Source organism: Euphorbia lathyris, chromosome 1 (genome assembly GCF_963576675.1).
Source record: "Euphorbia lathyris chromosome 1, ddEupLath1.1, whole genome shotgun sequence".
Taxonomy (NCBI): Eukaryota; Viridiplantae; Streptophyta; class Magnoliopsida; order Malpighiales; family Euphorbiaceae; genus Euphorbia; species Euphorbia lathyris.
The window spans coordinates 51219163-51230571 of NC_088910.1; the positions used below are offsets into that span (position 1 = coordinate 51219163).

Genomic DNA, 11409 nt, shown 5'->3' on the forward strand with positions numbered 1-11409 from the left:
GATACCATGAAAATATACGAAGTGACTTTATTTATTGTCAGATATTAATATGAATTGGACATTTAACTATCAATTTAAGTTTTTAGTTCAGTTGGTTCCATGATATGATATGAGAACCTCTTTAACCAAGTGATCAAGAGATTTATTGATTTAATTTCAGAACATGGTAATATAAACCCGTGTTATGCATACTTCAAGCCAATGGGAATGTATCTAATATTAATATGAATTAGGCTTTTAAATACCAACTTATACATAGAGTTTGGTATATTTATACATACAAAAAGTACAAAGAAAGCATATGATGAAGAAGAAATGTTACTTTGCATCAAGCTTTGTAGCGCGTGTTAAGTGAATAATGAATAGTAACCAGGGGCGGAGCCGGGGGTAGGGGAGGGTCTCCCGACCCTCCGACCCTCCGGAACACTCTTGATGAACAGTGGTTCAGTCCCGAGCAGCCCCCAAAATAGTTAAAATTAATACTTATAATGTAAAAACGTGATTATATGACATAAAACTAAGTTTGCATAGTTGGTTGTAGTGATAATTAAAGGAATCTCTACATTTAATTGGTCCTATGTTTGAATCTCCTTCTCTTCACTTTTTATTTCATTTTAATTTTTTCCCCTTATCCTTACTTTATATTAAATCTTGTTTTGTACCTTAAAGTTTCTAATTATGATTAAATTTACCTTTATATTATCAAAAATTTCAAAATTTTGATTTGACTATTATGAATCAAAGCCTTAAGTCGTTATTAAGAAAAAAAAATCTTTATTAATGGAGCCCCTCCGGATCTTGAGCTCTGACTCCGCCACTGATAGTAACTGAAATAAACTAAAATAAGTTGAGATGATCTGAAATGGCAACAATTATTATATCTAATTGTCAAATGTTAAGCTATGAATTTAATCAATGTATATGTAGCTTTTATTTCATAAAAATAATTAATGAGGTTGCTTTGTTTAGTTAGGAAAGATGACTATCATTCTGAGGGAAAGAAAAGAATCAAAGACCTACCATTTCTTTGAAAATTTTGGGTTTCTTTTACTTTTTTTTTTTTTTTGACTTCAAATGGCCATTATTATCTGTAAAAAGGAAGTATAAGAGCTGGAGATTCGAATGATTTTGATTAAATAATTATAAGGTTTTTGTGTTACAATAGTTACTTTCTGTGTTTTTAAAAATGATTAAATAGTCTTTTAGTTTTTATTTTCGTCAACTCTCTATTTTTTATATTTGAATGAATGGTCAAATTAGACTAAATAAAATTTAAAATATCAAAATTACCCTTTACTATATGTTTAATAATAAAGTATACATTTTTCCTATTTTATGTTTTTTCCTTCGTAATAATAATCTCTTCAATATTAGTTAATTGTTTTATTAATTTTCATATAATTATAATTTTTAATTTAGTAGTGTAGAACTTATTCATTAAAAAAATGAATGGTTAAATATTATAAAATTATTAAAATAGGAATAGAACTATATAAAATTATAGCAGTCATTTTTTTAAGAGAATAAGAAATATTTGTTTTATAATTAATATACATAAATATAAGAATTTCGGTGTATATATACTACACAAACTTCATTAAAACTATTTTGATTAAATCTGAAATTAGAACTTAAGTTATTTTATTTGTATAATTAAAAGTCAATTTGTACTTTCATGTATAAAAATATATAAACCGAATAAAGAGTTGATTAAGATAAGAACTAAGACTTTGTAATAACACGACGGATCTACTAATGAATTAAGTAAAAACATGGAGATATTATAATTATTTATCCAATAATTTAAAATAAAAATAAAATTGATTCTTCCCTAAAGTTAAGAAAAGCAAAGAGCATATTGTCACAATATTTAAATTTATCCAAGAATAGAAAGCTAAAACAATGGATTTGGTCTTCTAAAAATTAACACATAAATCTTATGATTTTGATGAAATTGATAAAATTATTATGTCTAAATCAAGTGGGTAATGGTCAAACAAAGTGCGATATCACACGTGTTGTGATGATTATTAATTAAATTATTCCTTTAGTCCCTTTTATTTATAACACAATTTTAATTGGGTATGCATTTCTATCTTACTATTCTTTATCTTCCATTCATTGATAATCTTTCCAAAGACTTGAATTAATATATTTTTTTCTTTTTGATATTATCAATTTTGACTTCCACTTTTTAATGATGGATATGTATTATAATTTGGTTATAGTTGGCAACCACATTATTTTATAAAGACCTTGATGTCTTTGGCTACTTTGTCAATATTTGAAATTACCAAATAATTATTTTACCAATAAACTAGTTTTTACATCTTTTTCCTTTTCTATCCTCGCGTTAATTAGGATCCGTTTATTTTACCTACTGTTTGGTGTTGCTATTACGGTTTATTATTTGCTATTAGAAAAAACTATTTTTTTCAAAAAGCATGAATTTTCTATATTTATAAAATGCTACTTTTCAGGTGTAAAAGGCAAAGAGAATGTTACTAACCAAACACCTAAAACTCCTTATTTTGAAGTCAAAAGGCAAATAGAATCATGAAAATGAGCAACCAAACACCCTCTCAGTACCGGTGGTCACTCTGAACGTTTTCCGATCATTGTTCCGCCTGAGTTGATTACGTGACATCTAATTACATGTCTCAACGCCATCTGGTATAATAATAAAAATTAACCACAAATTAACACATATAAATAAAGATTGTCAATTAAAATTTTAACCATAAATTGATCTATGCGGCATATCGATTGTCAATTGAAATGTATAGTTACATTTTTTTAATATGTCAACAATTTCGGCAAAAAAAATGTTTGAAAAAATTTCAAAATAACTTTATTGGAACAAAAAAAAACTTAAGTGGTTTTATTGAGGCAAATTGAACTTTTATAACTTTTGAAAATATTATCCAAACTTCAGTGACAGTCCATACTAATTACCCATTGATCAAATATGCAAAACTATTAATTAAAAAGGTTCGTATATACTTCTTCTATCATAGGAGAATTTACAGAAATAGATTATCAAATTAATATAAGTAAAAGCTAAATCATAATTACTTAAGAGAAAATTACAAAATTGGGCCAAATAGGAGAACCATTTACATATTTAATCCACTTACTCAACATACTACATATCTAGACTATTTTTGTGTGACCTTCCCAAAATACCCTCAATATGTTTGTAATTTTACGGCGCGGCCGTCTCTCTCCCGTCTGACTTCGTGAATCGATGCTTTCACGACGTATGCGCAGGGCCGTCCCTGGGCATGGGCGGGAGGGGCGCCTGCCCAGGGCCCAAAGGATGCAGGGGCCCAAAAATAATATTTTTTCAAAAAAATAAAATAATATAGAAATTAAATCTTAAAATGCAACAGTTATTTTTCAAAAAAAAAATGCAACAGTTAGAGAAATAATCGTAGTCCTAAACAAACTGCAACACACGTCTTAACACAACGAAGGAGGGGCCTCAAAAATAAAAAATTTATTAAAAAATTTATAGAAATTAAAATCGCAAAACGACAGTAAATATAAATTTTAGGCCTAAACAATCACAACACACAAATTTATGACTATATTTTCTTATAATAATTTCTCGCATGTTGATGCACGTGATATTTTTTCAGAAATGAAAGTATTGCAAATTTTTTGGATTAAAGATTGGTTAACGAGGAAGGACAAACAGTGAACATCCCAGCTATGCTGGCACCCCGTCTCAAACCCAAAAAAGCCCCGAACCAAATTTATTAAAAGAATAAACAAACGTCATAATACAAAAAGAATAAAGAATAAAATTGTTGATTTCAGTATTTGAAATTCTCAAGTTTGTCAAAACAACAGATTGTTATCCAAATATTTCAATTGTTTTATGAATCCTTCTAACTATGCCGGTGACCGTTGTATCTGTTGAAAGAATTTTTTTCGAAGTTAAAATTATTGAAAAACTATTGAAGATCATTAACGTCACAAGAAATGTTAAATGGTTTACCAATTTTATGTATTGAGAGAAATATGATAGAGCATATTGATGTAGACATTATTTTTAGTGATTCTGCATCTAGAAATGCTTGTAGATAATGTTTTGTATGAGCACCTGAGTATTTAATATGAAATAAAATATTTTTTTATATGAAATTGCATGTTTTTATTAATTCTCTTGCTAAGCGTAATAAAAAAAGTGTCATTTTTAAGTAATTTTTTTTAATATATAATTGATTTTTTACTAGAGGGTCCTCATTTCCTATTTCACCTCTATGCCTCCGGAATCTCAGGATCGGCCCTGCGTATACGAAGCTTATGTTTGATTTAGTTGATGATTTTAATCCGCATATGCGAAATCTGAACGTGTTTTTAAGAGTATTCGCGAAGTGGTATATAACAAAAAAGGCCAAACAACAAGGGATTCTAATATTAAAATCATAACATTATCAAAATTTATAACAAAATTGCCACAATAACAAGAGTGCCACAATAAACTCCTAACAAAATTAATTATAACATTATCAAAATTTATAACAAGATTGCCACAATAAACTCTTAACAAATCACTTCAAAGTGAACCTGACGAATCTGGACGGAAATTTCTCCTTGGACTGGAAGTCCGGACTTTTTGGGATGATAAATGGAAGTTCAGACTTTTTGGGATGGATGTTTCCCATGGTGTACACTAAGATTGGCACAATCTCTCCTAACGAATCATTTTAAAGTGAATGTGGCCAATCTTGAGGAAAATTTCTCCCTATACAGGAAGGAAAGTTATCTCCTCTGCACCCCAGTACGCCGCCTTCTAGAAATGGATGTTATGTATTCAACCACCTTCAAAAAAAATAATTGTGTTAGGCAGAAAAAGGACGATTTGGCTTCGCGAAATGAGGATTAGCGAAGCATGTGAATATAAATATGCAGGGAAGAGGATGATTTTACTTAGCGAATCGATGCTTTCGCGAAGTCTGCGAGGTCTAAAACGTGATGATCTGCGTCGCATATCGATGCTTTCGCGAAGTCTACGAGTGAAATCATGAACTTTTCTACTCGCAGACTTCGCGAAATAATCGATTCGCTAAGTAGACCGTCATGTTTCAGGTTCTTTCTCATCGCAGATCTTCGCTAAATCATCCACTACGCGAAGTGATTTTCTAGAAAAACGCAGAGAAAACAGTAGATACTTACATTTTTCGCGCCTTTCACCCTTAAAATCGACAATAACCATATGATAAACTGGGAAAAATGATGAAAATAACGTAGAATAACTATTTCTTCGGTGGTCACAAGAAGAAAGAAACCAAGGAACAACAGGAACAGGAAGATGAAGAACCATGGCTTCGTTTTCTAGGATTAGGAAGATGAAGAATCAAGAGATGAAGAGAGGAAGAAGAGAAATACATGGTGATGTGGAGAAATGGTGCAGATTTCGCGAAATTTAAAGGAAGAGAGGAAGATCAAACGTCTGGAAATCCTTTGGGGAAGAGCAACGTTCGCGTAACCAACACGAGGACGGGGGGAAATGAAAAGGTAAGGGTATTTTGGAAAAGTCACACAAAAATAGTCTAGATATGTAGTATGTTGAGTAAGTCGGTTAAATATGTAAATGTGTCTCCTTTTTGACCCAATTTTATAATTTTCCCTTAACTTAAACAAAAAAATTTCCTTGCAAAAGGAAGATATCAATAAGAAGAATAACAACCGATTACACCAAACGCATAACTATACAACCTCACGAGTTGAAGAGTTGAGTCTCAAAAAGCTGGAGTGTAAATTACACCAAATGTACTATCATAGTTCACATTTTGATACTTGAATTACATTTTGTTTCAAAAATATACCTAAAATTTGAATGATCGGACCATATAATATTTATGACTTGCTACACTAGGTTAACTATTAAAAATGATGATATGACATAATTTGACCATATCTTTAATTTAAATGTAGGACCTATATCAATTACCCTTCTTTACATCCCTAACTTTCTACCCTAACATTCCATTTCCATTATTATCTATCACCCATTATCCCTTAAATCGAAACAATTAAAAAATTTAACAAACTTTCAAGTTCATCAGCAATCTCACCTCTCCTTCCAATCTTGATCCCATGGATACTAAGTTTTTCCATAGCTCTAAACAGTGGCGAATGCAGGATTGCTCGGTTGGGGGAGCCGATTTTACACATAGTGTGTAAATTTTTTTTTTTTTTTTTTTTTGCTAAATCGGTGTCTAATAGAAAAAATTCGGATTTAGAGAGGACCTAACAAGCTAAAAAAAATTAGAAATTTGGATTTAATTAGGGCCTAATAGGCCCAAAAAAAATTGAAATTTTGGATTTAGGGAGGACTTAACGGGACCTGAGCCAATTTTGGGATACTAATATAGCACCCGAGCTAAATTTCTTGGAAACAAGAGGACCAGAATCACCACAACCTTAAATTTTATGAAGACATGGAGACCGAAACTACTCGTGACCATAGTGGTTCCGACGACCGGACGACACCCCCTACCCCTAAAGAACTTGTTACGATCTTAGCATAAATCTCCACAAAAGCCCTTGTCCTTTCATCATAGTACAACCCATGATCTAACTCTAATAGCCCCAATCCTTTCATTAGGAAAATTCTGGAAATACACATTAACAAATTTGAATGGGGTCACTATATCATTAAAAACTGATAGAGTTGGATCCTTTGGGTAATTTTCACAAGTTTTCCGCAACCTTTGAGCGAATCTTTGGCTAATAATTTTAGACATTAACATCATCGCTGTCGGTAGATTTCCTTCTGTATAGGCGGAGTTAAACATGCGATAATCTTTCTAACCGAGGAGAACGTTGTAGGAAGGGCCACCCAACACGGTGACCAGATCAAGACTGGCGATGACGAGAATATCGACGCAAGAGACAATGGTAGGGCAAGAAAGCGCTGAGGAGGTTTTAGCATGCGTTATGAGATCGAAGGTGTCGCTGGGGAGGGAGAGGTTGATATCAGCAGAGTTGAAAGGAGTGGAGGAGACGAGAATGGAGGCGTCACAACCAGTGTGGATACAAACGCAGAAGAAGAGATGGAGAGAGAGACTATAAGAAAGATGGATTGAGATGAGAGAGAAATATAACATTTTTTTTAATTTCTTTAAAGGTATCCTAGTCTTTTTTAGATTAATAAGTATATAATGGGTCCCAATTATTTGTCTAAAAGTGGTCAAATAGTCAATGACCAATCATTTACCGAAGAAATGCATTTAAATATTCAGTCACTCATACTTGGAGTATATTTTTGAGATAAAATGTAATATAGGCACCAAAGTGTGAGTTTTGGTATAATTCAAGTACCTTTGGTGTAATTTACTTAAAAGTTGGACTAAACCCGTTAAAAGAATCTTTAGCCAAAGTATCAGCCACACCATTCGCTTGACACTTCATGTGAGTGAATTTAATACGCGAAAATCTCAAGCAATATGGTGGCGCTCCTCTAGAAGTTTAATGAACTCTGAATATCCAGTGCTCGTTATGCAAGCTATCAACTACACTTTTAGCATTTGTCTATATCCAAGCATCTCGGATGTTTTTTATTCCTCACCTACTCTAAAGCTTCCTTCACACAATAAGCTTCTGCTAAGATAGCTAAACACCTACCAATGAGCCACTTAGATCAACAATTCAAAATCCTCCTAAGGTAGTCCCTACTCACTATCCCAAACCCCAGCATTCCCACATCCATTGATGCATCAATATTGATTTTTTGACAACCCTTTTTCAGCAGCCTCCACACAGAATCGACATGTCTTTGCACGAAAGACCCAACACCCTCCATCGAGGTCACATTCTGGTACTCCCTAAGAAAATCTAACGCATTACGAACTGACAAGTCGGGACTTGTTGCTTATTCCACAACCAACTGTTCTGTTGTCTCCAAATCTCCCACAACACCATGCAAATACGCGATTTATTCTATTGCTTCATAGCACCATCAAACAAACACGATAACCACTCAGTTAGACCTTCAACTGGAAACCGGGAACCCGATGTCAACCTCCCTCCAACAGTCCATAGCATACTCACAATCATAGAAAAGATGGATATTATGCTCATCTACGGCTCCACAAACAACACACTCATTAATCACATGCACCCCTTTCAAGAACAACCTCTCTCTATTAGGGAAAAAGTACAATACGTCTTCCATATAAACATTTTAATCTTGGGAGGAACATTAAGCTGCCAACAACTCATCCAAGAACCCACAACTGCTCCCACCCGAGGCCCTTTTTTTTATGAAAGCCAATTCTATACCTTGGTCGAACAATACCCCTCTTCTCAAACTTCTATACAACCCAATTGGAATAGGTAGAATATTTTCAATATCCGGAGCCTCAGAATTTTCTTCGAAAGCATTCACATTCCACATACCCTCGCTAAGAACCTTAAGATCTTCCACAATCATATTTTCCAACCCAATTCTCACAGTAGTGATAGGGAGAAATCCATTATTATTAGTAATCTACGGATGGTCCCACACCCTAGTAGTATTCCCTCTCCCAACTCTCCATTTACAACCCTCGACAAGAATAGATTCAGAATCCCAAATGCTCCTCCAAATTAAGATAAGGTTGTTATCTAATTGAGTTGAGCATAAACATCCTTCATGAAAATATTTAGCTATTATAACTCTACGCAAGAGCATTATTGTTGGAAACTAAATTCACGCTTCCTTACTAAGAAGGGCAAGATTAAAAGATTCAAGATGACAGAATCTTAAACCACCCCACTCTTTCCTCAAACACATTCGATCTCAGAACGCCCAATGTATCCTCTTTTTATCCTCACTTGTTCCCCACGAGAAAGAACTCATCATATACTCATACAGTAAGACGTGATAGCCTTCACAACTGAATTTAGAAACACCTCTCTACCAACCTCTGAAAGAAATTTAACATTGCAGGCATAAAAGTTGACCGCTCATCTGAAATAATAAAGGGGAGAATTTGTTTCAATCTTTGAGCCAAAACTTTGGTTGTGATCTTATATATGACATTACAAAGAGAAATATGTCTACGGTCTTTCGTGGAAGTATAATATCTGGGATTAACACGACATTTGTATTAAAAATATGGGGAGGAAACACAGTTGTTTGAAGCCATTCGGTACAACTCACAAACACATCCTTATTAATGGTAGGATAGAAATGTTGGAGGTAGGAAGAGTTAAGTCTGTCAAGCCCCCAACGATTTATCTCAGTGCATTGAAAAGATAGATTTAGGAACTCTTTATATCTAAAAGGAGCAACTAACATCTCATTCATCTCAACTTGGACACACTAGTCATAAAAGGCAACTTTTGTCTCCTACTTTCATTACCATCAGCAAACAAATAATACAAATACTCTTAAGACAACTAGCTTCATATCCCCATGTTCGTCATCCCACGATCCATCAGTTCATTGAAACTTGGAAATAAAATTATTCCTTTTCTTCTTCTAGACATTGCACTACGAAAAATAAAAACAACTACTTTTTATCTCCTCCCCTAAGCCACAGATGCTTAGCTCTCTCTTGCTAGTAATCTTCTTCTTGAAGATGAAGGCCATTTAACTCAACCCTTTTGTCATGGACACGTCTTATATTCTGAAGTTCAGAATCCTTAATAAGGGAATTAAGCTCCAACTTGCAAGAATTATTTTTTTTTCAAAAAACTTTCTCATGTGCCCCCATACCCCACTGTTTCAAATTGAGACACTTTTATTCAACGTAACACATAGATCCTTCCCCACTAATTGACACCGATTATTTTTCACCATGTTCACAAACTCTCTTTCACAAATCCACCCATTTTCCGTACGAAAACGATAATGACAATTAGGCTTATGAACTATCGAGGTGAAAAGTTCGAGAGGATGGTGATCTGAGACACTAGTAAAGTAGTTTAACATAGCCTGAGGGAAACAGGTGCTGGAAATGACTAAGCATCGATCCAATATTTCCTCGACAAAATTCTCAATACCTCTACCTTTCTCCCACGTATACCTATGCCCAATCAGAGGTAAGTCAGCCAATTTACAGTTAGTAACTTTCGCCCTAAAGCTATGAAACAATAACTTCGGGTGTGGAGTTCCATCTCACTTATCAAACACAAATAAAAGGTCGTTAAAATCACCCACACACACCATATGAGAGAATTCCACCTCTTCAGGTCTCTTAAGATATCACAAGATAAATAGAAATATTGACTTTATTATTCCAAAGAAGCGCAAGGCATCACTACACCCCTCTCTATCAACAACAAAACAATGGTTAAAACCAAGGTTACATGTTAGGCTTTCAATCTTATTGGAATGAACAAGGATTTCAAGTAAGAAAATAAAAGAAATGTTGTTTAAACTTAGCAATATTCTTAAGAGCCGACATTGTGGGAGTTTCCAAATCCCCAATAATTCCACAAGACAACTATCATTGCTCTCGAATGGGCTCCTTTAAGGACCCAACCGATAAATGGATACTAGATACCTTAGTAGGCTTGTTGGCGGTTTTGTTTCCACCAATTGAATCCTTTTCGTGATCAAGGCCTGGAACAATACGCTTTCTTTTTCTTTCCTCCACAAGCCCAATCTCAGCATCCTCCCCCATGTGGGCTTCTTCTAAACCCAACATATTCTTTTCAAAGGTGTCTTTCATGATACCTTATTCCTAAAGATACACATGGACATAATATCTTTCTCGCGATGCAAATTTTGAGCAATCCCATTATTATCGACACTAAACGCGTGATTAGAATTTGTTTCCAACTCTATATCCATAACAACTTGCTTTCTATAATTTGTTGTCAGGTTAATCTTCTTCCATCTCTTCAATGGAAGCCTCACATCAATCTTAACACAAAGGCGTATAAAAATTCTATAACCTGTATGTTATTCTTCATATCATATTCAAAGAATTCCCACAAGAAAGTACCAAGCTTGTTCCCGACACCCATAGATATGTACCCAACAGGCACGTCGTGCACTTACACCCACATGGACAACATGAACAAAGGCACACTTGAGGGGACATCACCTTGTTGTAAATGATGGAAAACTAATAAATGGCCATCGAAAGTCCACTAGAGACCAACCATGCGATGCTTTATGAGCAAATGCTTGATTGCTCGATCAATCACGAACTTATTCACTAAAGATAATAGATTTAGCGTTTGGTCACCCCTCTCATGATTCAGCTGCAATTTCAGTTCTTCATTCTCTTCTAGGTGCAAAGATAGGTTTGTGAACCCCTCCCCTCCTCTATTGGGGGAAACAATAGAAAAAACTCACAAACATCTCATGTAGGAGAAAAAAAACTACACTTTTAGGATAGTGAGAAAAAAAATGGTCTAGCTCTTGATCTGATGGTTGAGAGTCTACCTATGACTGGAAAA

At 34.0% G+C, this 11409-nt stretch overlaps 1 pseudogene; it reads right to left on the reverse strand.

The window, feature by feature from the left end:
• Window positions 1–6071: 6071 nt before the first annotated feature.
• On the reverse strand, window positions 6072–7173 carry LOC136201536 (peroxidase 31-like; annotated as a pseudogene).
• Window positions 7174–11409: the final 4236 nt, after the last annotated feature.